This window comes from Bos grunniens, chromosome 17, assembly GCF_055505025.1.
Source record: "Bos grunniens cultivar Pamir isolate PY7600 chromosome 17, Bosgru_T2T1.0, whole genome shotgun sequence".
Classification (NCBI taxonomy): Eukaryota; Metazoa; Chordata; class Mammalia; order Artiodactyla; family Bovidae; genus Bos; species Bos grunniens.
In genome coordinates, this window is record NC_141181.1 from 69,922,685 (window position 1) to 69,949,494 (window position 26,810).

The 26,810-nt window shown below is 54.0% G+C and overlaps 1 protein-coding gene and 1 long non-coding RNA gene across 6 annotated transcripts in view; one reads left to right on the forward strand and one right to left on the reverse strand.

The window, feature by feature from the left end:
• Nucleotides 1-26,810, forward strand: part of OSBP2 (oxysterol binding protein 2) — a 122,935-nt gene that overhangs the window by 68,028 nt on the left and 28,097 nt on the right. The window contains exon 1 of one of the 4 annotated variants that reach the window (XM_086348764.1): nt 10,200-22,112. The exons of the other annotated variants lie outside the window; for them this stretch is intronic. The gene's annotated coding sequence lies outside the window, so the exon portion shown is untranslated. Of the gene's footprint in view, nt 1-10,199; nt 22,113-26,810 lie in introns of those variants that run through there. 4 annotated transcript variants of the gene reach the window in all.
• LOC147355769 (uncharacterized) lies at nt 20,217-26,262 on the reverse strand. 2 transcript variants are annotated; one of them, XR_015144768.1, is made up of 4 exons: nt 24,469-26,262; nt 23,744-23,890; nt 22,939-23,014; nt 20,217-22,528 (listed from the first exon to the last, which is right to left on the reverse strand). It is a non-coding gene; the product is annotated as an uncharacterized LOC147355769 (long non-coding RNA). The 2 variants fall into 2 exon arrangements; XR_015144767.1 differs by having other exon boundaries at nt 24,105-26,262.

Consider the following 26,810-nt stretch of genomic DNA (forward strand, 5'->3'; position numbering starts at 1 on the left):
TAGTTTCCTCCCCGGCTGTGCTCTGTCCACGGTCTTCTGTCGGCCAGGCGTGGCTTTAGGTGGGGATGGATGGGTCAGCGACCCCAGTGCTCACTGGCCGTGACGACAGTGCCAGGCCCGCAGCCCCTCTGCCTCCCCTTTCTCGGCTCTGAGCCGGAGGGCACGGCTCTGCATTCAGAAGATTCTTCCAGTTCTGAGTCCATGACCCTCGGAGTGTCTGGTTCAATATCCTGGGTTCACTGCACACACACATCCTGCGAAAGTCTCCTGTATGTTCATGAACGTGTCCCAGAGCATCCAGGACCCTGCTCCCGTCTCACCTCATCTTTCCTGGTGAGGCGCCTGGAGGCCCAGGGAGCAGCAGTCTGCTTAAAGGACCCCACAGAGCACAGTTCAGGGTGTGGCCTCTGAGGTCAGCCAGAGCAGGCCGGCTCCAAGCACGCTGATCCTGTACGTCAGAGCCTTAGTTTCCCCATCTGTAAAGAAGGTGTTGAGGAACCCATCCTTGGGGATTAAATGCAGAAACTCAGGGAATGCAGGTGAAGCTCACAGCCCAGCACTCAGCACTGGGTCGGCAGTCCATCTCTGGTGGCCGTTTGCTTCACTGTTATGCTCTTCATTTTGTAAGCCCAGCACCAAGGCCCACAGTGGCCAAATGCCTTATCCCCCGGAACCAGTGAAGCTGACATGATCACTAAGGATTCGTTCTTCAGGTAGGAGAAGTAGCCGTCGCTTCAAAGGCCCAGAAGGGAAGTGTTGACTTAGCACCATCTTCCCTGAGTCTATTACGTGTTACAACAGGGACTATTTGAAAACCTTTAAATTGGTGAAAATTGATTCAGCTTCATTAAATTGCATGGACGGAGCCCGCCTTAGGTGGTGGTGTTGAGGAGGGCTTGTTTGGGGAGGGCAGGACGCAAAGGGCTTGATGGTGGGAACGACAAGCAATCCCAGGGCTTGATGGTGGGAACGATAAGATGCAGGGTGGGATGAGGTGGGGGCTGAGGCTAGCGAGTGGGGCTGGGCCCGGAGGTGGGGGTGGGAGGGGAAATCCCCATTTCCCACGTGCCGCTTGTCTCTCTAGGGCATCTTTACTTTTGAAATAAAGCAACTCTTAGCGGCTGCTGCAGGGGGCGGCACCTTCGCTCGGGTTTTCATATTAGAATATGACGTTCAAATGGGGCAGGGGTCCTGCCGGTCGCCTAGGTCTCAGCTGCCCTGGGACGGGCGCACGGGCGAGCAGGCGGCGTGCCGGCCGAGACCGCGCTCCCGTGGCCGGGCGCACTGCTCGCGCTGCGCCCGGCCCCCACGGCGCCGACGGGGTTAACGAGCTCAGCAGGCTCGTGCACCGGGCAGCGGGCGGCCGGCGGGCGGCAGTGGTGCATTGTGGTCACGCGGCGCCGGGACCCGCGAGTGCCCGCCGCCTCCGCCGGGCGGCCCGCCGAGCTGCGCGCGCGTCCCTGCGAGCCCCCCAGGGCGCGGCGCCATGTAGCGCCCGGCCGCTCGGAGGCCGCCCCGCCGCGGGGATGAAGGGACGCGGCTGCTGGGAGGCGGCCTCCGTGCGCTCCTTCTGCAGCTCCGGCTGCCTGAATAAATTTAAGAAGGGTTAGTTCTGCCCAGCTTCCACCCGGAGGCCCGGCTCCCCGCGCACGCCCGCCGGAGCGCCCGGCTTGCTGCATGACCAGCCCCGGCGAGCCTCTGATGTCACTCCCTCGCGGCGTGGGGAGCGCGGGGAGACTCGGGGAACCCCTGTCCCGGTTCCCTGCTGGCGTGAGCTCCGAACTCGCTTACCGCACCGGGTATTTTGGAGAGGGGGCTGCGGCTAGAGATGTGTCCGTGATTAACCTCTGCAAAAAGGAACTGAAATACAGTCCAGAGCTTTCTGGAAAGAAGGGGGGAAGTGGCGGCCTTGTTCAATCCACCCACTTAGCTCTCCTGCTCCAGAGTCTGCTTGGGGGGCCCCCGCGTGCTGTGGTGCCTGGGCAGAATTCCTACTCTGCCCGGAAGGGCTTCTTGGCTTCCGAGGGCCACCTTGCGTGTTGGCTCTGCTCAGTGCATGACCCGCTCCCTCCACGTTTGCCCTCTGAGCAAGCTGCTACAGACCAGGAGAGTCACTGTACGTGGCCGCCTGGGTTTGAGCGAGCCCTGAGGATGCTGTCCCTCAGGCACAGCGGTCCTGAATGACAGTGCAGGCATAGTGGCCTGAGAGCCCTTTGTCAGCAGTGGGGGTAAAAATTTCTTGGTTGTCTTAAGGGTAAAGCCTTGCAAACTTCTTAAGTTCCTTAGTGCAATTTCTGATGCGCGAAGCCTTCATTATTGGAGATTTTGCATGAGTGAGACTTGCTGTGTTTTCCTTAATGAATGTTTCCTTGGTGTCTATGTTATCATTTGAAACTGGGGGAAAATTGGGATTTTTTTTTGACCGTGTAGACCTGAAAGACACAGAGGGAGTTAATTTCACTTAACACCAATTTATTAGAAACTGGCTCCTTTTAGGAATTAACGCCCTCTGATCTGTAATAAAGCTTGTAATTAACTTCACCTGCTTGACGATCACACTCACAGCTCCTAAGGCCCAGGCCCAGCATAGACCTCATTCCAGGAGCCAATTCCCAAGCTTCATTCCCGGAGCCACATTTAATCTTGCAAGCTCAACTGAAAACACCATCTGAAGTCTTAGGATGTTTGTAATTGTACGCATTTTAAATTTATTTCATGGGGAACTAATAACCACAACTCCGTCTTGAGAATCCTTTAAAGAAACTTGCAAGTGAATTTTGTCCAAAATATTGCTTTCTCTGGTTTTAGAAGATTGGTCTTAATTTCTAGTTTTTATTCTGGATGTAGTGTCATTTCTAATGCAGCTTTGTTCTTTATGTGAAGTTTAAATGATGTTCCTATTATCAATTTGGATGGATTTATTCTGAGGGTGAATTTTAGAGCCTGGGGAAAAAAAAGGTACAGCTCATATCAGTTAAGTGTTAAAATTGTTTTTCATCTGGCCTGGCTGATGACTTTCTCGGTTGCCGTTCTGCAGAAGATTCGCTGCTAACGCGTGCCCTGGGCCTGGTGTGCACTTGCTTTTTGCTTGCTTGTGGGAGGGACGCTCACCTTTGTCTGGAAGGAAGCTCAGGTGGCCAGGGCAGCTGTACCTGGAGCGTGGTGACAGGGTAGCCTCTTGTTGGCAGAGCCCCGCAGGCCAGGCCTGCTTTCCTACCCCTCATGGATCCACTCTGCACGGCGGGTCTGGGAACGAGGAACTCAGGACATGGTATGTCTGACACGGTGCTTGGAGCAGGGCTGGCCGTGCTGGGCACAGGAGGCCCCAGAGCCCACACGGTGCCAGGATGGCCTCAGTGTCGAGGCCCCATGGGCAGCCTACAGAGTGTCTCCCTTGGGCATCCAGTGTCAAGTGGGCCTAGGAAGGCCAGAATGGAGGAGTTTTCAGGAGAAACTGGAGATCTCTCAGTTTTTAAAGGTTGGCCAAAAAAACATTTTTTAAAAACACTCTTCAAGGTCAAACAGTATGTCTGCGGGCAGGATAATGCCTGATGAACCTTGCTGGCCAAAGAGAGAGGCGCACGAGGCAGAGCTGGGGGCTGTGGGAGGCCTGGATAGCTGTCAGCTCCAAGGGGCTGGGGGTGTGAGCTTCCTGGCCCCTCACTCCCTGGGTGTGCCAGACACAGGCAGGGGCCCTCGTCTCCAGCTTGCAGACAGGGTGAGACTGGTCTCACGTCTCCTTTCAGACTCCAGAGGTCGCTCCAGACAAATTTCCCCTTAGAACAAGGTCCCAGTGAAATTGCCCAGCTTTGTGCAGGCTGGAGGGGACCTGGGCTTGCCGCCTGCCCCGGGGAACTAGGCCTTGAGTTCCAGGCAGTGACTGATTCAGTGGCAGGACAGCATCTGGGCTCGTGGAGGCTCTTCACAGGGGGTGGGGCTCTAGGGTCCCTACAGGGTAGGTGGGGGAGGGGGGCCAGGGGTCCTGGGTTACCGTCCTGACTCTGCTGCTGGGCTCTGTGACCACGGGCCAGTGTCTGCTCCTCAGTGGGCCTCAGTTGCCCCCAACCCTGTCAGCGAAGGCAGGAGTGGGTTAACAAGGACCAGGGCATAGAAGGAAGAGCCCAGGAGTCCGTTGACAGGAGGCAGGTCATCAGTGGGCACCGGTGTGTTCAAACCCCACCACTTGCCTGACCTTCCAACTAGCTTCTGAGCATTTTTTTTTTAAGATTATTATTACTACTTTTTTAATATTCGCCGTGCTGGGTCTTTGCTGCGGCGCATGGACTTTCTCTAGTTGTGGCGTGTGCTCTCAGCAGCTGTGGCCTGCTGGCTTAGTTACTCTGAGGCATATGGGATCCTATTTCCCTTCAGTTTCAGTTCAGTTGCTCAGCCGTGTCCACCTCTTTGTGAGTCCCTAACCAGGGAGCCAACCTGTGTCCCCTGCATCAGAAGGCAAATTCTTAACCCCTGGACCACCAAGGAAGTCCCCTGAGCCGTTTTGATTTTTAATTTCCTTGTCTAAAGGATGGCTTTAAGTCGGGTGGCACCGCCTTACCTGACAAGGTGGCCGGGAGGTTGAAGTGAGATAATCCGTGTCTATACCTACTCATCAGTCTGTCTGTTTATTTGCATCTCTCTTTCTCTGTGCTTCAAACTGAGACAGGTGCCTCAAATGCGGAAATGCCCTTCCAGGGTCATTGGACACCTCTGAATTCAGCCCCCGGCAGCTGACAGAGGCACTCCTTTGTCTCTGGGTGTGCGCACAGGAGTGTGTAGGATTTCTGCATCTTTTCTGGTCAGAACGCAAAGCCATGACAGTGCAGAATATAGAGACTCCTCACTCTGGCAGGGCAGACTTGGCAGGAGTCAGGGCCAGGTGGCCTTGGGCGGCACTGTGCATGGCACTGCTGAGGGGGCCACTTTCTCCTCTGGTGCCTCAAAGGGCCCCCTGGGTGCCCACCAGCCAGCCTCCACCTTCTGATTGGCCGCACTTTCTGCAGCGGGTTGAACTGAGCTCGGCACTTTTTGCAGAGAGTTGAACTGAGCTTGGCAAAGACTGGGTGATGTGTCAGGGAAGCAGGAAGGGACGGGGCTAAGTGCCAGGAACTACAGACTGAGAATCCGCTGGACTCCCGGGGAGCCTGGCCTGAGCAGAGCCTCAGTGAGAGGGGCCAGGGGTCCAATTTCTGGGGCAGAACCTGCCAATTATAGAACGTGGTGACTTGGGGGAGTTCCTTCTTGAAAGAGGCTGAATGCCAGGAGAAGTCTCAAAATGTGTGGATGTTTTTGAGTCAGAGTTAAGAGCAGTAAATGGTAGGAGGAAACAGAAGAGCCTGTCTCTTCCGTTTAGGAGAAAGTCTGGTCAGTCTTGCACACTGTGTGAGAACGTGGCCCAGCAGCTGTGTAGGACCTGTGGTGTCCACATCCGGGTGACCGGAGTTGAACCCCGAGGGGCCGGGGGTGCCGGGCCAGCCAGCGTCCTTCTCCCCCTGCACATCCGGGTCCCTGCTGGGAAGGGACAGGTGGCGGGGAACAGCTCTGGCTGGCCAAACTCGGGGCACGGGAGGTACCCAGATGCCGTGGAGAAGAGGTCTGAGCGTGTTCACACAGCCTGAGGGCACAGTGGTCCTTGGGCTCCAAGGGGCAGAGAGGTGGGCAGGGCACCGGCATGGAGGGCCCTCTGTGGGCAGGTAGCTAAGGGGTGGGCTGCGTGCAGGCTTGTCCCAGGTGAGGGAACAGCCTGCGGGTGGCACTGTGTTGGGGGGCAGGCTGGCAGGGCGCTAAGGGCAGGGGGAGGGGAGGAGAGGCAGGGTGGGGAAGGGTGTGCCAGGTCCTGAGGGCTCTGGAGGGAAGAGGGTCACGATCTCTACTTCGGGGGCAGCAGAGAACTGGACCCAGCCAGGCACTCGAGCTACCCCTTGTCAGACCCAGCAGACTGGCAGCGTGAGGTGACAAGGCCGTGACAGGTCCCGGGCTGCCCCAGCCGCGGTTCTGTTGTCATCGGTGACCTCACAGACACAGGGGTGATGAGCTCTTTCTGGGGAGCTGGTTCATTTCGCGTTCATGGCTGGACGTGCAGGGCTACGATGACCCACTCAGCGCCCATCTCTAGGAAGAGCACCCCTTCCTCAAGATTCCTTGCTCCCACGTGTCCTGAGACTGTTGTCATATTCTGACTTGTTGTCATATTCTGGTTTGTCAGAGCAATGATATTTTTTCTAATTTGCTGGATGCGTGTTATAATAGAAAGCTCCCCGTGTCTGGCGAGTGGTGCCTCCTGCAGCTGTGCAGTGCGCGACCTGCTCAACCACACGCAACAGCCCTGTTCATATAAATGCAGATCAGGAGCAACGTCTGGCTGGTCCAGAGGATGACACAGTGCCCTCTGTCACCTCCAGGCAAAGAGAGAGTGGATGGACTCCCCAAGTGCCAAGCCAGGTGACCCCACATGGGGACTGGAGGAGGTCAAAGTGGGAGCCAGGCTTGGAGTGGTCCCGGGAAGCTGGGTGGGGAGGGGCCTCCAAGCCACTGTGGAGAGAGGGGCAGCCTGAGACTGGCTGTGTGCGGTCAGGCTTGAGCCCCAGGCGCCTTCTACCCGGGGCTGAGAGGTCAGCTCTGGGTTCATCTTCCCCTGACCTCATCCGGGGTGTCCTACAGCTCCCAGCACCCACCGCTACGGACACGAGCCAGCCCCACCCCCCACCCCAACACCCAGTCTTCCTGTAAAACCAGTGAGCTCAGACTGGCCGGCAGCAGCGTCTGATCAAATAGATGAGCAATATGAATAAAGATGAAGTTACGGGCCTCGGGCTGCCAAAGACAAATTTCCTTTTATGTCCCGTTTCCCTCTGACGTGTGTGCTGTTATGCCTGACGCACATCTTCAGGAATAGTAGCTGCTCAGCCTGGGCGGGGTGGCGAGGCTGGAGATGGACCTGCCCCCACCCCCGGCAGCCCTCCGCGTGCTGGCCTGGCGTGCCCCAAGTCCTTGTGGTCCTTGTGGGAGCTGGTCAAAGATACATGTTTTTCTGGGGAGGCTAGAAATGAGAGCCGGCCAAGCCCCGGGTGCACCCCTCCACCCGGGATGTTTTTAGAAGCAGTGCAGTTTGTACAGGATGGGGCCCCTGGAGCTTGACTCTTACCAGCTCATTAACCATTTGGCAACCGCTCTACCTGACTGATGACATCCCCGCCCCAGCCCTGTCCCCAACACACACACACACACACACACACACACACACACACGCTTTGTTCATGGTCAGACTGAGTTTCATCTGGGCCAGTCCTCTGCACCCTGTACATTCAGTATTTTTAAGGGTTATTTGAGCTTCCCTGGTGGCTCAGCTGGTAAACAATCTGCCTGCAATGCAGGAGACCTGGGTTCAATCCCTGGGTTGGGAAGATTCCCTGGAGAAGGGAAAGGGTACCCACTCCAGTATTCTGGCCTGGAGAATTCTATGGACTGTATAGTCCATGGGGTGGCAAAGAGTCGGACACAACTGAGCCACTTTGACTCACTCACTAAGGGTAATTTACCATGAAGGCAGCAGTATCAGATGTTTAAGATCATGGTGTCTCCACATCTTCATCACCCCTAGTGCCGCTGTTTTCAGGTCTTTGTATTAGTGTTTTTCTTCTCTGTGAACGTCCTGTTGACATCACTGAGATACAAAAACATCACCATTGTCTCATGGTTATACATCATAAGCAATTTCTTATATTATCACAGGCCTAATGTGCATCCGCTGAATGGCTGCGGAACGCCTTTTCCTTCTGTTAGACGTTCCCCTTCCCTGGTCGTCTCCAGAGCCAGACTGCCGCCTGAGCGTCTTTGCAGCATGTGAAATTTTTCTCTGCTGTTTCATCCTGGGACACACTCCCAAGAGTGCAGTCGCTGAGTCAAGGGGTGTGACTGCTTCCATCTGGCACCCCATCGCCCTTGGCCAGAGGGTTCTGGTCCGTGATGCTCTCAGGGCTGTGTGTGAAGATCTGCTTCTCCTTCTCCTGCGTTCGTTGTTTTCTGCGAGTGTGTTTTGACCAGGCATAAAATTGTGCTGTTAGGCTTTTAACTTGCAACTGACTAAACAAACGGAGAAGGCAATGGCACCCCACTCCAGTACTCTTGCCTGGAAAATCCCATGGATGGAGGAGCCTGGTAGGCTGCAGCCCATGGGGTCGATGAGGGTCGGACACGACTGAGGGGCTTCACTTTCACTTTTCACTTTCATGCTTTGGAGAAGGAAATGGCAGCCCACTCCAGCATTCTTGCCTGGAGAATCCCAGGGACGGGGGAGCCTGGTGGGCTGCCGTCTATGGGGTCGCACAGAGTCGGACACGACTGAAGTGACTTAGCAGACTAAACAAAGAAAGATGAATTTCACCCCCCCTCCAAGTTTGGTTATTATTTGTTTTTACCCCATGTGGCTCCTCAGCCAAATCTTCTCCTGCCCTTGTGTAGAAACCCGAAGGGAAGCGTCGAAAATCTTGTTGGTTTATGTCGGACAAACCAGACAGGACTTCTGGAGACCCTGACACTGCTTGACTTTGTTCAGCAGGTGGGGTTCAGAGGCGCGGCCCCTGGACCCAGTCTTCCTCTAGCAGGCTCTGCTGTGTAACCTATGAGCCCCTTGTTCAAAGAGTATTAGGTTTCAAGACAGAGACAGCTACGCATTAAACAGAGGGAGGGAGCCTTCTGGGTGGGGGCCTTGGAGTGACTGCACAGGTCACACGCCTGTGACAGCTACGCTGCCCCGTGCCGTGGAGTCACGTGGCTGGAAGTGGACAGAGTTTGGAAGTGGCTTGCTTGACTGGGCTGAAGCCACCAAGGGTCTCTTCAGACACAGATCCAGGCATGGATGGGCTTCTGACGTGGGGCCGCTTGTGGCCGCCTGCAGCCCCTGCTCCTGAGCGACACTAGCCACGCACCCACCCACCCCGTCCCCATCTCTTCAGCCCTGGAGATAGTTGTCCTTCTCTCTGTGGCCATTTCTGTGCCCACTTTCACCTCGCCCTGACCCCCGGCGGCTCTTCCTGGTGGAGAGCTGGCCCTTGGCTCGTCTTTGCCTCTTTGGCCAGCTCACCATCCGGGATGTTTTAACATGTTTTGCTGTTTCTCCACCTGGAGCTTTCACTTGGGCCTCACCCACGTCTCCCTCCCCCGCCCCACCCCGAGCCTTCTCCTTGCCAGCCTGGGGCTAGGAGGAGCTGCTACTTAAATAGTGAGAAGTTGGTAATCCCAGTGGCTGTGGATAACTGTGGGTCATCAGGGAGGCTGGTCGCACTTGCTGTAATCAGAGATGCCGATCTCTCCCCCAGATCTCAGTCCCCAGGCTCTTCTAAACAGCCGTGTTAACTCTGCAGGGGACTCTGGGCCTCCATAGCAGGAGGGCGATGACCCTGTGTGTCCTCTGGGAAGTGGCATTCCTCGGGGGATGGGACCTAGGCTGGCTGCAGCAGCCGGAGCATCACTCCAGGAGTTTCTCCCCATGAACTGCATAGAGTTTGGAGCTTTCTGGCTTGGTTTAGCTCTTACTCTCATGGGAAATGCAGCCTTATACTTGTGGGGGTTTTTCCATATTTTTCAAAGATTGAATCAGGAAGGTGTCAATGTGAGAGTTCTCACACTGGGCTGAGAAGTGTTCACTTATCCACACAAAGGAAAACCATGTAGCCACAGAATCCCCGACTGTCAGAGTGGAGTGGGATGATTGCCATTTGTTGGTTAAAATAATTTTTGACATTTTTTTCCAGATTGCAAAGATAATTCAGTTCGTTGTAGAAAATTTAGTAAAGCATTTAGAAGAAAATTAAAAGTGCCTATAATTCCATTGCATAGAAATAACCCCCAATAACAGCATTACTTCCTGATATGGGCTTCCCTGATAGCTCAGTTGGTAAAGAATCTGCCTGCAATGCAGGAGACCCTGGTTCGATTCCTGGGTCGGGAAGATCCCCTGGAGAAGGGATAGGCTACCCGCTCCAGTATTCTTGAGCTCACCTTGTGGCTCAGCTGGTAAAGAATCTGCCTGTAATGCAGGAGACCTGGGTTCGATCCCTGGGTTGGGAAGATATTGCCAACTGAAGTTGGCTACCCACTCCAGTGTTCTGGCCTGGAGAATTCCATGAACTGTATAGTCCATGGGGTCACAAAGAGTCAGACCAACTGAGCAACTTTGACTTTCACAACAGCATTACTATGAACAAAGCTAGTGGAGGTGATGGAATTCCAGCTGAGCTATTTCAAATCCTAAAGGATGTTGCTGTTAAAGTGCTGCACTCAATATGTCAGCAAATTTGGAAAACTCAGCAGCGGCCACAGGACTGGAAAAGGTCAGTTTTCATTCTAGTCTCAAAGAATTAGCAATGCCAGAGAATGTTCAAACTATTGCAAATTTGTGCTCATTTCACATCCTAGCAAGGTAATGCTCAAAATCCTTCAAGCTAGGCTTCAACAGTACACGAGCCAAGAACTTCCAGATGTTCAAGCTGGGTTTAGAAAAGGCAGAGGAACCAGAGATCAAACTGTCAACACTCATTGGATCATAGAGAAAGCAAGAGAATTCCAGAAAAATATCTGCTTCATTGACTACACAAAAGCCTTTGTGTGGATCACAGAAAACTGTGGAAAATTCTTAGAGATGGAAATACTAGACTACCTTACCTGTATTCTGAGAAACCTGTATGCAGGTCAAGAAGCAACAATTAGAACCAGACATGGAGTCTGGAACAATGGACTGGTTCGAAATTGGGAAAGGAATACGTCAAGGCTGTATATTTTCACCCTGCTTATTTAACTTCTATACGAAGTACGTCATATGAAATGCTGGCCTGGATGAATCTCAAGCTGGAATCAAGATTGCAGGGAGAAATATCAACAGCCGCAGATATACAGATGACATCACTCTAATGGCAGAAAGCGAAGAGCTAAAGAGCCTCTTGATGTGGGTGAAAGAGGAGAGTGAAAAAGCTGGCGTAAACATTCAAAAATCTAAGTTCAACTTTCAAAAAACTAAGATCATGGCGTCTGGTCTATCACTTCATGGCAAACAGAAGGGGATAAAGTGGAAACAGTCACAGACTTTATTTTCTTGGGCTCCAAAATCACTGTGGATGGTAACTGCAGCCATGAAATTAAGATGCCTGCTCCTTGGAAGGAAAGCTATGACAAGCCTAGATAGTGTGTTAAAAAGCAGACATCACTTTGCCTACAAAGGTCCAGTGGTCAAAGCTATGGTTTTCCCAGAAGTCATGTGTGGCTGTGAGAGTTGGACCATAACAGAGGCTGAGCACCAAAGAATTGCTGCTTTTGCACTGTGGTGCTGGAAAAGACACTTGAGAGTCCCTTGGACAGCAAGGAGATCAAGCCAGTCAATCCTAAAGGAAATCAACCCTGAATATTCATTGGAAGGACTGTAGCTGAAGCTGAAGTTCCAACATGTTGGCCACCTGATGCAGAGAGCCCACTGATTGGAAAAGATATTGATGCTGGGAAAGATTGAAGGCAAAAGGAGAAGAGGGCAGCAGAGGATGAGATGGTTGGATGGCATCATTGACTCAAAGGACATGAGTTGAACAAACTCTGGGAGATAGGGAAGGACAGGGAAGCCCGGCATGCTACAGTCCATGAGGTGGCAAAGAGTTGGACACGACTCAATTACTGAACAACAACCTTAGTAAATATTCAAACCCAGAGCTAATCTTGCCACACACCCACATCAGCATTCAATAGCATTTTGAAACCTGCTGGGGCTTCTCAGGTGGCGCTAGTGGTAAAGAATCCACCTGCCAGTGCAGGAGATATAAGAGACGCAGGTTCGATCCCTGGGTTGGGGAGATTCCCTGGAGGAGGAAATGGCTATCCACTCCAGTATTCCTGCCTGGAGAATCCCATGGACAGAGGAGCCTGGCGGGGTACAGTTCATGGGGGCGCATAGAATTGGACATGACTGAGCACCCACACACATACACACAACCTGCTGAGAGTTAGGAATGGCATCTCATTCTTTTTTAAAAAAACTAAAATGTATTTATCTATTCTTTCTCTTGGCCATGGCATGCGGCATGCAGGATACAGGATCTTAGTCCCCCAACCAGGAATTGAACCTGTGCCCCCTGCTTTGGGAACTCAGTCTTAGCCACTGGACCACCTGGCAAGTCCTCAGCTTAATGTTTTTGAGGTTCATCCGTGCTGTCACACAATCATAAGTTTGCTTTTTCATGCTTAGTACTTGTTTTACTGTATGAATGCAGCATAGTTGATGCATTCTCCCGCTGATGGCCACTTGACCTCTTTTCAGTTTGGGGGCTGTTTCAGACAAAGCTGCTCTGGACGTTTTCATGCAAGGCTTTCTGCTGACATTTGCTTTCATTCCTCTTGGATAAATACCCAGGAGGGGAAATGCTGACTCCTTCACAGTTCGTTCACGCCACTTCTGTTGATGGACATGGGATATGTTTCTGATGCTTAGCAAAATGAACATTGCTGCGGACAACATTATTGTACACATCTCCAGGCACACGTGTACAGAAGTTTGTCAAGGGTATACCCACGAGGGCCATTTCTGGTTGTGTAATATGTGAATGACGAGCTTTGAAAAATAATGCCACGTCATTTCCCAAAGTGGTTATATTGGGTTGGCCCCAAAATTCATTTGGGTTTTTCCGTATCATCTTATGAAAAACACAAACAAACTTTTTGGCCAGCCCAGTATTATTTTTACCCTCCACTGGCAGTAGATGGATGCCCTTTATCATCCTCTGCAACACTTGCTGTTGTAGCAGAGTTGGTTCTCCTTTTTTGGCAATGATGAATAATAGCCTTGAATTGCCATGAACATTTCCCAGGTCAGTTGTTTTTTTTTTCCCCCTCATGTGCTGGTATCACCCTGCCTTAAGTACTTAATAAAGACATTTTGACATCTTGTAGTTCAAGTCCCCCAGCTTATCTCAGGGTGTGTGCTGTTCAGTTCTTCCCATTTTACATATAAGAAAGCTGAAACTGGAGAGGTGACATCCCGGGCCATATTGGAGTGACCGGTAGAGCCCAGCTCCTAACATCTGGAGCTCGTCACCATGCCTCGGTGGTACCAAGCCCAGCTCCTAACATCTGGAGCTCATCACCACGCCTCGGTGGCACCCAGCTGTCCAGTTGAGACGGTCCTCGGAACAGCCTCGTGGAACCGAAGCACTCAGTGCGGTCCTTGGTTGAGGCACAAGGAGTCTGAAGGTGAAGCGTGCCTCTCTTCCAACGTGGGCTCCAGTGTTAGGGCTCCCTGGGGAATGTGAGCACGTAAAGGATAAGAATCAGGCCTGACTCACATCTATAGAATAACGGAAAAATACAGCAAAACATGAGGAAATAAAAATGCGCAAGCCCACAAACATACAAACATTTTGATGTACATTATATAAGTTTTTTTGCAGATCTTCTAAAAGATGATTTAATATTTGTGTGTTTCTCTACTTCCTTGGCTGCTCTGGGTCTTAGTTGTGGCACACGGGATGTTTGGTCTTCGTTGCGGTGTGCGGAATCTTTCTTTCTCCTTTTAGTTGGGGCGTGTGCGATCTACTTCCCTGTCCAGGGGTCAGACCTGGGCACCCTGCATTGGGAGTGCAGAGTCTTAGCCACTGGACCAGCAGGGACGTCCCTGCCCGTCTCTTACAATGTTGCAGAAATTTCCTTTTCAGTCCTAGTTTGCTGAGAGATTTTATAATGAATGGATGTTGAATTTTGTTGAATATTTTTCTTGCAGTCTGTAAAAATGATGAGTTATATTGGCTTCTTATATTTTGGCCCTTGGCACCACCCCCAGATTCTTCTGGTTTGGAAGGTCTGGGATAGGGCCTGAAGATTTGCATTTCTAACAAGTTCTCAGATGTTACAGCACGTGTGTGTGTGTGTGTGTGTGTGTGTGTTCAGTTCTGCCCCGCTCTTTGTGACCCCATGCACTGCAGCACACCAGACTCCTCTGTCCTTCAGTCACCCGGAGTTTGCTTAAAACTCATGTCCATTGAGTTTGGTGATGCTGTCTCACCATCTCATCCTCTGCCACCCTCTTCCCTTCTGCCCTCAATCTTTCCTAGCATCAGGATCTTTTCCAGTGAATTGGCTCTTCACATCAGGTGGCCATAGTATTGAAGTTTCAGCTTGAGCAGCTGTCCTTCCAATGAATATTCAGGGTTGATTTCCTTTAGGGTTGACATTTTATTCCTTAAAAGTTGTCAAATAAGTATTCCACTGCATGGATATACCACTTTTATCCATTCATCAGTTGACGGAAATTTGGTTTGTTTCAAGTTGGGGCCACTAGGAATCTGCTGTGCTGTGAACATTCGTGTGTAAGTTTTCACGTGGACAAAGTTTTCATTTTTCTTGGGTGGATACCCAGGATGGGATTGCTGGGTTATTACTGCCGAACTGTCTTCCAGAGCGGAGAAGGAAATGGCAACCCACTCCAGTGTTCTTGCCTGGAGAATCCCAGGGACGGGGGAACCTCGTGGGCTGCTGTCTATGGGGTCGCGCAGAGTCAGACATGACTGAAGCGACTTAGCAGCAGCAGTCTTCCAGAGCAGCTGCGTCATATTTTTTCATGTGTTTATTGACCATCTGTATATCTTCTTTGGAGGAATGTCTATTCAAATTCCATTGTTAATTGGGTTGTCTTTCCTTGATTGATATTTAAATGTTAAACCAACCTTGCTTTTCTGGGACAAACTTCACTTAATGAAGATGTATTACCCTTCTTATGTATTGCTGGATTATATTTGCTGATATCTTTCTGAGGATTTTTGTTTCTGTTCGTGAAGGATATTACTGGGCTGCAGTTTTTGTTGTTGTTTGGGTTTTTTTTGTAATGTCCTTGTCTGGTTCTGTTATCAAGTAATACTGGCATCATAAAGTGAATTGGGAAGTGTTCCCTCCTCTAATTTTCTTACAGAGTTTGTGTAGAACCTATGTTGTTTTTTCCTTAAATGTTTAGTCGAATCTGTCAGCTGAGCTCCTTTTTTTTTTTAAAAAAAAAAAAAAAAAAGTACATTTGATTTATTAGTACAGTGTTATGTTACTTTCTCATGTACAGCACAGGGATTCAGTTACACACATACACACACCGAAATATTCTTTTCCATTATGGATTATTACAAGAGGTTGAATACAGTTCCCTGTTACACAGTAGCAGCTCGTTGTTTGTTTTATGTATAGCGGTGTGTATCTGCTAACCTCAAACTCCTAACGTGTCCTCCCCACCCCCTTCCCCTTTTAGTAATCATAAGTTTATTTTCTATGTCTGTGAGTCTGTTTCTGTTTTGTGAGTAAATTCATTTGTATCACATTTTATTTTTAAGAAACATTTATTTATTTGGCTGTGCCAGGTCTTAATTGCAACACTGGGGATCTCTGATCCTTGCTGTGGCATGCGGGATCATTCTCGTTGTGGCATGCCAACTCTTAGCTGTGGCGTGTGGGATCTAGTTCTCTGAAAAGGGATTGAACCCCGGGCCCGCTGCATTGGGAGCATCGAGTCTTAGCCGCTGGCCCACCAGGGAAGTTTTCTTAATGTGGAAGCTTAGATCACTCATTTTAAACCTCCCTTCTTTTTTTGTAAGAAGCTATTCAAGCTATGCATTTTCATCCAAGCACTGCTTTGGCTGCATCCCATAAATTTTTCTCAGGCGAGTTTATGCTCCTCGGTTTTGTCTCGCTACAAAGATTTGGAGTGATGGACATTAAAGCCCCCTCGGCGTGTCACAGCTCTAGGGTCTTGGACAGAATGTGTTATAAGTCTTAGACAAATCAGTGTTACAGCTCAGTGTTACAGCTCTATTTTATGTAGAAGATAGCAGGAAAACCCATCTTCGAGGAGTGAGGGCATGTCGATCCAAAGCTGGGGCGGGGTGGTGGGGGAAGAGAGAGAGAGCGAGCCCTTTGGCTCCTCTTTTTATATGCTTTTTCCCTCCTGGGCCTGTCCTATGTAAATTGGGCCAGCCAGGCGTGCTGTTTGTTTTACCTGAGGTCCTCACTCCGGTCCTTGGACCTTCCTTTGTTCTATCTTCTCGGGCTAACCCTAACTCGGCCTTATCTTTTAGCAACCGCCATTCTGGACTCCTTTTCCCTGTTCTAACTACCTAACATTTTGATATGTTGTACTTTCTTTATCATTCAATTACAAATATTATCTAATTTTCCTTGTGGTTTTTATTTCACCCATTAGTCATTTAGAAGTGTGTGATTTAATTTGCATATATTAGGGTATTTTCCAGGTTTATTTTTGGTATTGCTTTCTAAATTAATTCTGTAGTAGCCACAGAACATACGTCTTATCACTTTAAATTTGAGATCTGATTTACGGCCTAGCACTGCTCTGTCTTGGTGAAAACTTCACATATTGTTGGAAAAAAATGGGTATTCTACCATTGCAGGGTGTGGTGTGCTATAAACATCACTTAACTCAAGTTGATGGGTGGAGGATACTTGAAGATTCACATCTTCCAAATCTCTCTTCTGTCTGTACCTTCCTGCAATTGCTGAGAGAGTGGTATTGAAATCTCTGTAACTGCAGATTTCACTTCTGGTTTTGCTTCATCTACTTTCAGACTCTTAGGAAGTGCACGCCCAACCAGGAGATTGTCTTCATAATGAATTGACTTCTTTTGTCATTATGGAACTTTCCTCTTTATCTCTATCTAAAAGCCTCTTTTGAGATGTTATTAAGGTCATTCAGCTTTCTTGTAATTGCCATATGCCTGGTGTTTCCTTTCCTAGTATTTTACTTAAAAGTGAAACCCATCAATGTCTTTATATTTAAAGTGTGTTTCTTGTAGAAAGCATGTGGTTGGTTATTTTATCTATGCTCTAATATTTAAAGGGGTTTTATTGAAGATAGCCTATAATGGGTCTTGCTTTTTAATCCAGTCTGATAAAGGCTCTGACTTTTAGAATGTTGAGAACATTTTAATTTAATGTAATTATTGATATGAGAAGCCCAGGTGGCGCAGTGGTAAAGAATCTGCCTGCAATGCAGGAGACTCGGGTTCGATCCCTGGGTCAGGAATATCCCATGGAGGAGGAAATGGCAACCCACTCCAGTATTCTTGCCTGGAGGATCCCATGGACAGAGGAGTCTGACAGGCTACAGTCCATGGAGTTACAAAAGTCAGACACGACTTAACAACTAAACAACAACAATTCTTGATGTGTTTGGGTTTATATCTACTCTTTTGCTGCTTGTTTGGTCTCATCTGTTTTGTTCTTTTTTTCTCTTTTCCTGCCATCTGTGATATTTTTAGTATTCATTTTTCCCCTTTATTGGCTCATAACTGTATATCTCTCTTTTCAGTGGTTGCTGTAGGGTTTACATTAGGCATCTTTGACTTATTACAGTCTTCCTTCAAATCATATACCATTTCAGCTGTAAGTAAGACCCTTAACAACAATATACTTCCATGGTCCCTCCCCCTCTTTCTGCTGCATCCTGCTTTACTTTTGAAGATACAACACACTTTTTTAACTTGCTATATGAGTTACCTTTAAACAAAATTTAAAAGGGAGGAAAACCAGCCTCTGTTATGTTCACTCACACATTTATCTTTTCTGTTACCGAACCGGACTTGGGTCCTCTCAGCACCAGTCTGTGGCAAAGGGAAGTTCAGTGCTCATTTGCAGGGCGCCAAGCAAGGAGAAGGTTCCTGCTCAAAGGACCCAAACTCCGATGGCTTTCAGGGACGGTTTGAATTTAAAGGCGACATTTGGGGTGAGGTCCATAGGCTGCGTGGCCTTCTTCTGACTGGTGGGTGGTAACAGGGGAACGTTTCCGGAATCAGAATCGTCAGCCTTCTGGTTCCGACCAGCCTGGGGTCTGTGTGCCTGTGCTCAGCGTAGTCTGCATCCTCCACCTGCGTGAGGGTCACCATCCTGCAGAGAGTCCAAAGACGCGTGTCTGATTGTCGTGTGAATGCCTTGTGGAGGAACTGGGACTTCGGTTTATGCTGAGTCGTGTCATCGCTTTCCTCCCTTCACCGCTTTTCCTTCGTTCTGCATCCCCCCTCCTCCCTGACTAGTAACTGCTTGTGCCTGCTCTTCGGAACCCGGGGGGACTAAAGCCTTCTTCCTACAAGCCAGACTCAGAGGGGCGTTTGTACCCGAGAGACCCTGCAGGGTCCTGCCCGCCATCATTTCTAGCCCTCTTCGCTCCTCTGTGTGGATCTGAGTTGCCATTTGGTATCACTTCCTCTCGGCTTGACAAACTTACTTTCACGTTTACTGTAGAGCAGCGAACCACAAGTTCTCTCAGGTTTTATTTATCCGAACACATCTTTATTCCACCTCTACTTTTGAAGGACGTTTTCATTAACTATAAAGTGCCAGGGTCCTTTCTCCCTGCTCTCTAAGGAAGCCGCTCCTTCCTTGTCTTCTGGCTCACGTGCCTGTCGCCCGGGCACATCTGCTTTCAGGGCCCCAGCATCCAGATCCCGGAGTCAAGCTGCCCACTGGGTGGCGGGGGCAGGACCTCTGCAGCGCCCCTGGCACTGAAGGGTGCCGGAAGTGGAGCCCACAGCCCCGGGGTGTGGCGAGACCCGGGCCCGGAGGCTGCGCAAACTGCAGGCTGACTGTGTGCTGTCAGCAGGCAGGGAGCCTCTGTCGCTGCCTGGGTCTCTGCCCCGGCCTCGCCAGCTCCAGGAAAGGGGCCTTTTGTGCACACAGCCAGCCCATGGCCCCGAGGTCCTCCAGTCCAAAGTGGCCTTGAAAAACCCCTCCACACAGCCCCCCAGAGCCTCCCACCAACCTGTTCCATCAGTCCCTCCCCTTCCTGCCCAGGTGGGCCTGGGACTAGGACTGCAGAAAGTTGACCTATTTAAGGGGAGCCCCCGACCCAGGCCACTGTGGAGCCAATTGGAGACGGGTCTCGGGTGGAAACTTGGCCCAAAGATGTTGGGTCTCTGCAGAGCTAGGGGTTGTAATTCAAGCCCGCCTGGCCGTGGGGTGTCAGACCGTGCGAGACTGTCTTCCGACGCCTGCAAGCGCTGTGTGTATCTTTCTTTCAGTATGTCCAGGTTTCTCCCTCCGTCCCGCCGCCTCAGTGAGAACTCCCTGGGCTCTGCAGTTGAGGGGAAGCCCCCAGACAGGCTCAGAGGACCTCAGCTCAGGCTCAGGCGCCTCCCCGGGGGCTCGGGACCAGCTGCTGAGGAGGGGTCCCCAGGACTGGGGCAGGGTGCCCGCCGGCACGGCCCCAGGCGGCCGGGTGGCCCTACTCTATGAGACGGGGTTCTTCCCTCCACGCCCCCTCGTCCCCCGTCTCTGCTGCCCCTCCCCTCCCGGGCCCCACGGAGGCTGTCGCTTCCACCACGTGCCCCTCCCCACGGTTCCCCATGGCCATATTGCCCCTGGGCACCAGCTCCTGGTCACCCCCTGCAGTTTTTAGGGACAGTCACTTTCAGCGTCTTCACAAATACCATCACAAGTTGGAATTTCCAATTTCTGTTTCTTCTAGAAAGCAGAAAGCCAACCTCTTGATTTACAGTGAGAAATGTAACAGCCAAGACCCTGAGAACGACGCTCCCTGGCCCTGTAGGAACTGTTTTCCGACCGAGGCTGGGCGAGCAGGAGGGCGGAGCCCGGGGCCATCAGACGTCCGTGGTCACAAGCCTTGACCCCCATTCTCGGGAGCAAAGGGCCAGCGAAGTCCCGCCTCGTTCATCTTTGGCCCAGCTTCCTTCCCGAATGTGGACTTTTCCGGGGTCTGTTTTCAGATTGATTTTCCTCCTTAGCCGTCACGGCTCAAGTGGCTTTTTCCCAGCCAAGCCTTGGAAGCCCCTGCCCGTGGTGGTGTCTGCAGGGGTCCTGCTGGTAGGGCCCTCTGAGCTGTGGGGTGGCTGCCCGCCCTCCTAGTCCAGCAGGTGGGGAGGCGATGGGGAAGGAACCATGCCGAGGGCTGGGGCTGGGGTCCGGTTCCCTTGAGCCTCTCCCCCCGCCCCGTCTCCTTCCCCCGGCTCTGGGTCTGAGCCCCAGTTCTGACTCCCAGGTGGTAGATCTGGGCTCTGCCTGCTCTGCTGGGATGCAGTTACTCTCGCAGTCATCGTTCTGCCCCGTCTCACGGTGGCCTGGCTCCCAGGGCTTCTTCAGCAAACTGGGGTGGGGTGGGGCTGCTTGCTTGGTCACAGGGCCGTTTCCTCCCCCTTCCCTTCCCCCTCCCAGACGCCCCCAGGATCGAGTGCACGTGCACATCTGCGTTAACTTCTGTATTAACCGTAGCAGTGAGCCTTTCCCCCGGAGCAGTGTGGGTCTGCCCGGTAGACCCCTCCTCTCAGGAGCAAACTCTGGGGCCCAGAGAAGGTAGAGACCTGCTCAAAGTCACACAGCCTACTGGTGGCCAAACCAACACCTGAGCTAAGGCCCTGCTGGCCCGGCAGTCTCCCTAGTGACCTGGGGACATAGGAGACAGCGGAGGCTGGACTGGGTACTGGGAAGCCTCGATGTCGTCCAGGCGCAGGAATGCCTTCCCCGGCCGCGCCGACCCCTGTCCCCAGCCTCCCCGGTCAGTTGTGGGTCGGGGCTCCCCAGGACGGTGGGTCACGACGAGGATTGTCCACTGTCCCTCATGTCCTCCGGGAGGAATGTTCAGAGGCATGCGAACACACGGCCTGGCCAGGCTCCCAGCTGCATGGATGGGGACCCAGAACAAGGAGAGGAATAAAAGGGCCTTTGGAGGAGCCGGACAGCCTCCAAACACACCCCACCCCTGCTGCTTTCTCTTGGCCTCACTCTGAACACATTCCGCCAGGTTTCCTCTCCCGGAGTTGCCATCAGAGACACGAGGCTGCCTCTGCCGCCCGGGGCCCCTTGGCTCCGAGGTGATGAGCCCCCCGCCTCAGTCACTCTCTGTCACTGAGGCCCAGACACAGCCCTGCATGGAAAGTTCTCTCATGTGGTCTCGTGGAAGTCTGATTTTTTCCGAGGATAAGCAGCCGTGGCCGTCGTCAGGCCAGGGAAACGTAAGCCAGTGGCTCCTGTGACGGCTCAGCTGTACTGCACCCAGCTCAGGGGCTTCTCGTGCAGCCGCAGACCTCCGAACTCGAGACCGGTGTGGGTGCTGAGCTAAAACCAAACACTCCCACAGGTGGAGCTCCTTGTTATCCATCCCAGGACGCTCTGATTGTTCTGGGGTCTCTGGTCCCACAACAGGCAGCGGAGGGGTGGGTGCCCTTGCCTCGCGGGGAGGAACGGGAGGGGGGTTGGGCTGACGGGGGCAGAAAGAAGCCATCCTGGTGTCCCCAGCACAGCCCCGGTCCATGCGGGTCGCAGCTGATGGTGCGATGGGACCCGGGCGGCTGCTAACTGGTGATGCTGCCGTGGAGAAAAGGCCTCGGAGCAGAGGCGAGACCCCGGCACCCAAGCTGCCTTTGGGCTCTGTGGACAAAGGCTGGATTCCAGCGTGGAAATTCTGTGTGATCTCCTGAGCTGCCAAGACGATAGAACTTTCATCTTCTTTGATTACTCAGAAGGCAGCATAGGGCCCCGGAACTATGGAGCCCCCAGAGCCAGACGCCTGGGGTCCATGGGAGCCCCTCAGCCCTGCTGGCTATCTGCAGAGCTGGCAGGGGGCAACACCCGAGCTGGGGTGCGGGGGACAGAGAGCATCAAGGCAACACAGCTGGGGAGGCCTCACAGTTCTCACCCGGCCACAGTGTAAAACCTCCTGGAGACACTTTTCCAAAAATACTGAGGCCCTTCCCAAGAAGGGTGGGCCTGCCAGGCTTTCTGTGAGCCAGGAGCCAAGCGGTTGGTGGGGTGGAGTTTGGGGGCCTGTGGTGGAGGCTGGGGGAGCGCAGCAGCTCCCCCCACCATCAAGGCTGACTGTTGTCTGGGCGGGCCTGGCACCTCGGGGAGGGTCCGCGTGCTGAGACGCAGGTGGGTTGGCTCCCAACACCAGCAGGTCAGAGGGAGGGGAGCGTCCGTGCCCCTTAACAAGGGCTCACACGCCAGGGGGTGGGCTGCGGTGTCTCCGCCCACACCCGGCCGGCGTGGAGTCGTGCTCTTATGCCCCTGCCTCAGGTTGGCTGAGGGGCAGCCCACCTCTGCCCCTTGGGACCCTGGGCGAGCCGCAGACCAGGACAAGGCAGGTGAGTGAGTCCAGAGGCCTGGCAGGGGTGGTGGTGGGGGGGCCATGGAACAGCAGCCCCGGCAGCGCACCCCTGTTCCTTCAGGAGACCCGTGGGCTCCTGGCTAGGGTGGAAGCGCGCTGGGCTGGGCGCTCTGCCAGCGGGCAGGGGCTGTGGCTGGCAGGTTGCCTTCAGCGTCGCAGCAGATGCCGCAGTTGGAACTGCGCGTCTATTTCTGTGCTCCATCTCTGCACCAGTGTTCGCCTCCCCGGAGAGGGGCCCTGCGGCCAGAGCCGTCCGTCACCCTGAGGACGCTGCGTGGCCCCGGGTCCTGGGCGCTGCCGAGGAGGGAGGCGCCGGGTGGGGGGGCGTCTCTGGTGCCCGGATTTCTTTCACTCGTCGTCGTGGCTCACGGCTCTGACCCTGGGCCCCAGCCCCTCCAGGGAGAGGAAAGGGAGAGTGTTTCTTTGCTGTCTTGAGATTTCTGCCCAGCCTTCCGCTGGCCTCTCCAGCCAGGGCAGGTTCCCCAGGGGGTGTTTTTCCGTGGGGAGAGCAGAGTCATGCTGGTGACGGCCTCCAGATTCATGTTTGTGGGGTGCGGTTTGTGCCCCCACGTCTCCGGTGGAAGCGGAGCAAAGCCCGGGGCGCCCACCCCTGGTGGCCCACTCAGCCTCGTCGACAGCTGTCCTGGTCAGGGGGCCACCCCTGCACCCCGCTGCAAAGGGAGCCGCCCTCGGCACACCATGCCGACCGCCAGAGGGAGGAAGGGAGACAGGCCACCCGACGCCTGCGCTCCGGCTTGCGCCTTCCCCCTGCCTGCCAGGGCTTCGCAATTTATTCTTGTTACCTGATGTTTCTACCAGATCCCGACATGCCCTCCAGGGTCCTCAAGGCTGAGCTTCTCGGAGCTTTTGGTCACCTATCTGCTTCGGGGGAAGGGACATTATTCACTCTGTTTTTGAAAGTTTTTTTTTTTTAATCATTGTTTCCTTTTTCTGCAGAGCCCCCTGCAGGACTAGTGACCCACAGACTCTGCCTTGGGAAGACAGCCCTGCTTTCCTTCTGGGTTCCCCAGTCAGGAAGGACCGACAGTGTCCTGGTGGAGGGGCAGCCCTGTTCCCAGGGGCCCTCGGTGGCGCTGGTCACGTCTGGGCTGGTCCCCCTGCCTCACCGTCCGGCACGGAGGCCCCTGGCCTGCCTCGGGGGCTGCACCTCAGGGGTGCGTGTCCTCCAGGCTCTGGTCGCCCCACCTGCGGCCTAGCGCGCCTGCTACCCCGCCTGGGGCAGCCCCCTCCTCCTCCGTGGTGTCGCCATGCCAGCCTCCCACAGGGCGCACCTGCAAGGCAGCGCCCTCCTCCCAAGGCCTCCCGCCCTGTCTTCTGTGGAGTGGCAGGGGGCCGGCCGGGGGAGCGCTCAGCCCGGGTCCTGCCCCCCGGCCTTCCCTCGCCAGCCAGTGGCTCTCCTTGACTGTCTGCTGGTCTCCACCTGCCTTGGCGGCCCACCCCGAACGGCTGTGGGTCGCCTCCTTGGGGAGCGGGACAGGGCTTCCCTGATGGTCCTGCCCACTCTGGGCCCCTGCCTGGTCTGTGACCTGGTACCTGCCTAGCAAGGATTGAGCCTTGACCTCCGAGAAGCCCCCACCTTCTTCTCACATTTTCAGGTGTTCCTCCCATCATGGAGGCAGGTCCTGGCCGAGCACTGGGGAGCGAGCTGGTAGGTTCAGGGCAACTCTTCCTCATCTCCAGCCACAGTGGCGGAGGGGAGACGGTCCTCTTCACCCTGTGCTGGACTTGGAGGTGCTTGCGGGCAGGTGAGGGCAAAGCCAGGTTGAGAAACAAGCGAGAAACAGTGCAAAACGGGGCGGCCACGGGGCGCCCGACTCCACGTCCCCACCGTGCCCGTCCTGCACCTTCCAGCCCAGCCTGCACTGCCCCCTGACAGGGCTTGCCCACCCAGAAACTTGATCCATTTTCCTCAAAGATGGGCAAAAAAAAAGTTCTAAAAATAGCCCACCTGGCTCTGCTCTGCTGGCTGTTTCCGTGGCAACCCTCTCCTTCCCAGGAGTTCCAGGTGAAAGGGTTCCAGCAGCCCTGGTCCGGGTGGTGCCCGGGGGCTCCTCAGTCACAGCCGGCCAGTGGAGGCTTTAGGAGACCCCCAAGTGGTCAGGGAGAGCTGTGTGTGCCAGGCTGGCGGGAGCTCGAAGGGGCCTGTGAGGCCTCTGCATGCTGCTCCTCGGTGTGGTGGCAGAGTGCCGGCCCCCAAGGTGTCTGTGTCCTGATTCCCAGAACCTGTGAACGTGTTACCGTCCATGGCAGAGGGATTGTGGCCACGGGGTTAAGTTGAGGACCCTGAGCTGGGGAGGTTACGCAGGACCCACCTGGATAACCTGGGGTAATCACTGAGTCCTTGTGAGAGGGAGGCAGGAGGGTCAGAGTCAGGAGATTGGAAGATGCCGGTCTCCTGACTCTGAGGATGGAGGAAGGGGCCACGAGCCAAGGAATGGGAGTGGCCTCTACGAGCCAGAAAAAGGAGGACACGCCCTCCCCAGGAGCCTTCAGCGGAGCGCAGCCTCGCGGCAAGCCCACACTTGGGGCCTCTGCCCTCCACGGCTGTAGGAAATTAAGTCTGTGCCACTTGAAGCCGCAGGAACCATTTCCCAGGGCTGCAGTAACAAGTCTCCACAAACCCATGGCTTCACACCACGCAATTTTACCTTCTCACGGCTCTGGAGCCCGCAAGTCCAAAATCAAGGTGTGGGCGGGGCTCTTCCCTGGTGGCCCAGGGAGAGTGTGTCCAGGCCTGTCCCCGCTGCTGGTGCTGCCGGCAGCCCTCGGCTCGTAAGTGCTTCACTCCAGTCTCCATCAGCGCGTGTGTGTTCTGCCTCTTTGCCTCTTACGGTAAGATCCGTCATGGCAGATCAAGGACCGGCCCTACTCCGGTATCATCTTAACTAATGGCACCTGCAGCAACCCAAATAAGGTCACATTCTTTTTAAATTTTTACTTACTTTTGATCACAGTGGGTCTTCATTGCAGGCTTTCTCCAGTTGGGGTGAGCGGGGCTGCTCTCCAGTTGCAGCTTCTCATCGGGCGGCTTCTCGTGTGGGAAGCACAGGCTCTAGGCACCCGGGTTTCAGCAGTTGCGGCTCTCGGCTCGGTGGGTTGTGGACAACAGGCTTAGTTGCTCCGTGGCATGTGGGATCAAACCCGCGTCCCCTGCATTGGCAGGTGGACTCCTATCGACTGTGCCACCAGGGAAGCCCTGTGGTCACATTCTGAAGATCCAGGAAGGACATGAATTTGGGGGGGCACACCAGCCAACCCAGGGTAGCCCCCAAGGGTTGGAAACTCCTGCACTGGCTGTGGACTGCCATGCTCTGCTGGCCCGGTTGGGGTGGATGGAGAAGTTGCGACCGCTGCCTTGGGAACGCATCAGTAACCTCAATGTCATGGATTTATTCTCTTCTAGCAAAAAAAGGATTCGTTTTTGCATTTAGCCAGTGAAATCCAATGGGTATTTTGGGAGTTGGTGCTTTTCTAGAAATGGTGGTGTCGGGAGAACAGGCTGGAGCCCTTGATGCCACGGGCTGTTGCGGCACATGGTCCCGCCATCCCAGAGCCGCCGGCATCGTTCCCTGACCACCCCTCCAGCCCCACTCCCCGGCTCGTGGGCCAGACTGGGGGCTCTTCCCAAGCTCCACAGCCGGGAGCTGCCGCTTGCTGTTGTCACTTGAGCCAGGGAGGCTCCGGGCACCCCTGGCTGAGGAACGTCGTTCTTAGAAGGTGCCAGCGCGTTGGCCTGGAGTTCCCTGGGGAGGAAGGGCAGACCTGGCCTCCCCACCTGCAGGCCAGTGTCGGCTCTCAGGAGTCGTGGCCTTTGCGGCTGGTGGAGCAGCTCGCTGGGCTCCTGCTTAGTTGCTTTTCTGTCAAGTTTGTTTTAATATTCTTATTTTTAATTATTTTTAGCCATGCTGGGTCTTCGTTGCCACACACGGGCTTTCTCTGGTTGCAGCGAGTGGGGGCTACTCTCCAGTTGCGGTGTTCAGTCTTGTGGCTTCTCTTGTTGCGAAGCAGCAAGGCTCAGCAGTTGTGCTTCACGGGCTTAGCTGTCCCGCAGCACGGGGAATCTTCCTGGACCAGGGATTGAACACGTGTCCCCTGCATCGGTAGGTGGATTCTTAACCACTGGACCACCAGGGAAGTCCTGTGTGCAGGTTTGATCTGAATGCCAGAAGCCCCAGGAGCAGCAGCGTGCAGGCAGGCAGGCGGGCAGGCAGCAGGGGTTCAGCACAGAGGCGGCCAGGCCGGGGGGAAGGAGGCAGGAGGCCGGGCGGGCAGAGCTGCTTCCTCCTGCCCCGGCCTCCTCCTCGCCGTGCCCCCCAGCTCTCCCGTCCTTCCTCCGGCACAGACACTCCGTTCAGCCCCCTTGGGCCAAGCCTCTGCTCTCTGACCCCTTCATTTTCTCGCCCCCAGCACAGTCTGGCAGGCCCTCCCCACGGCTGTGCTGTGCCGAGTCCTGGCCTTCACGTGGGCACTGCCACCAGCCAGGGCGCCTGTAGCTGGGAGCGTGGCTCCGACGCGGCCCTGGGATTCAGGCGCTGCTGCTCTCGCAGTCGTAGCATCTCTGTAGGGTTTTGAGTCTACGGATAGTTCAGTGTCTGCCGTGTTGCGGAGATGTGGGCGGTTACTTTCTTCCTCTCACGAGCTCATCGTCCCCGAG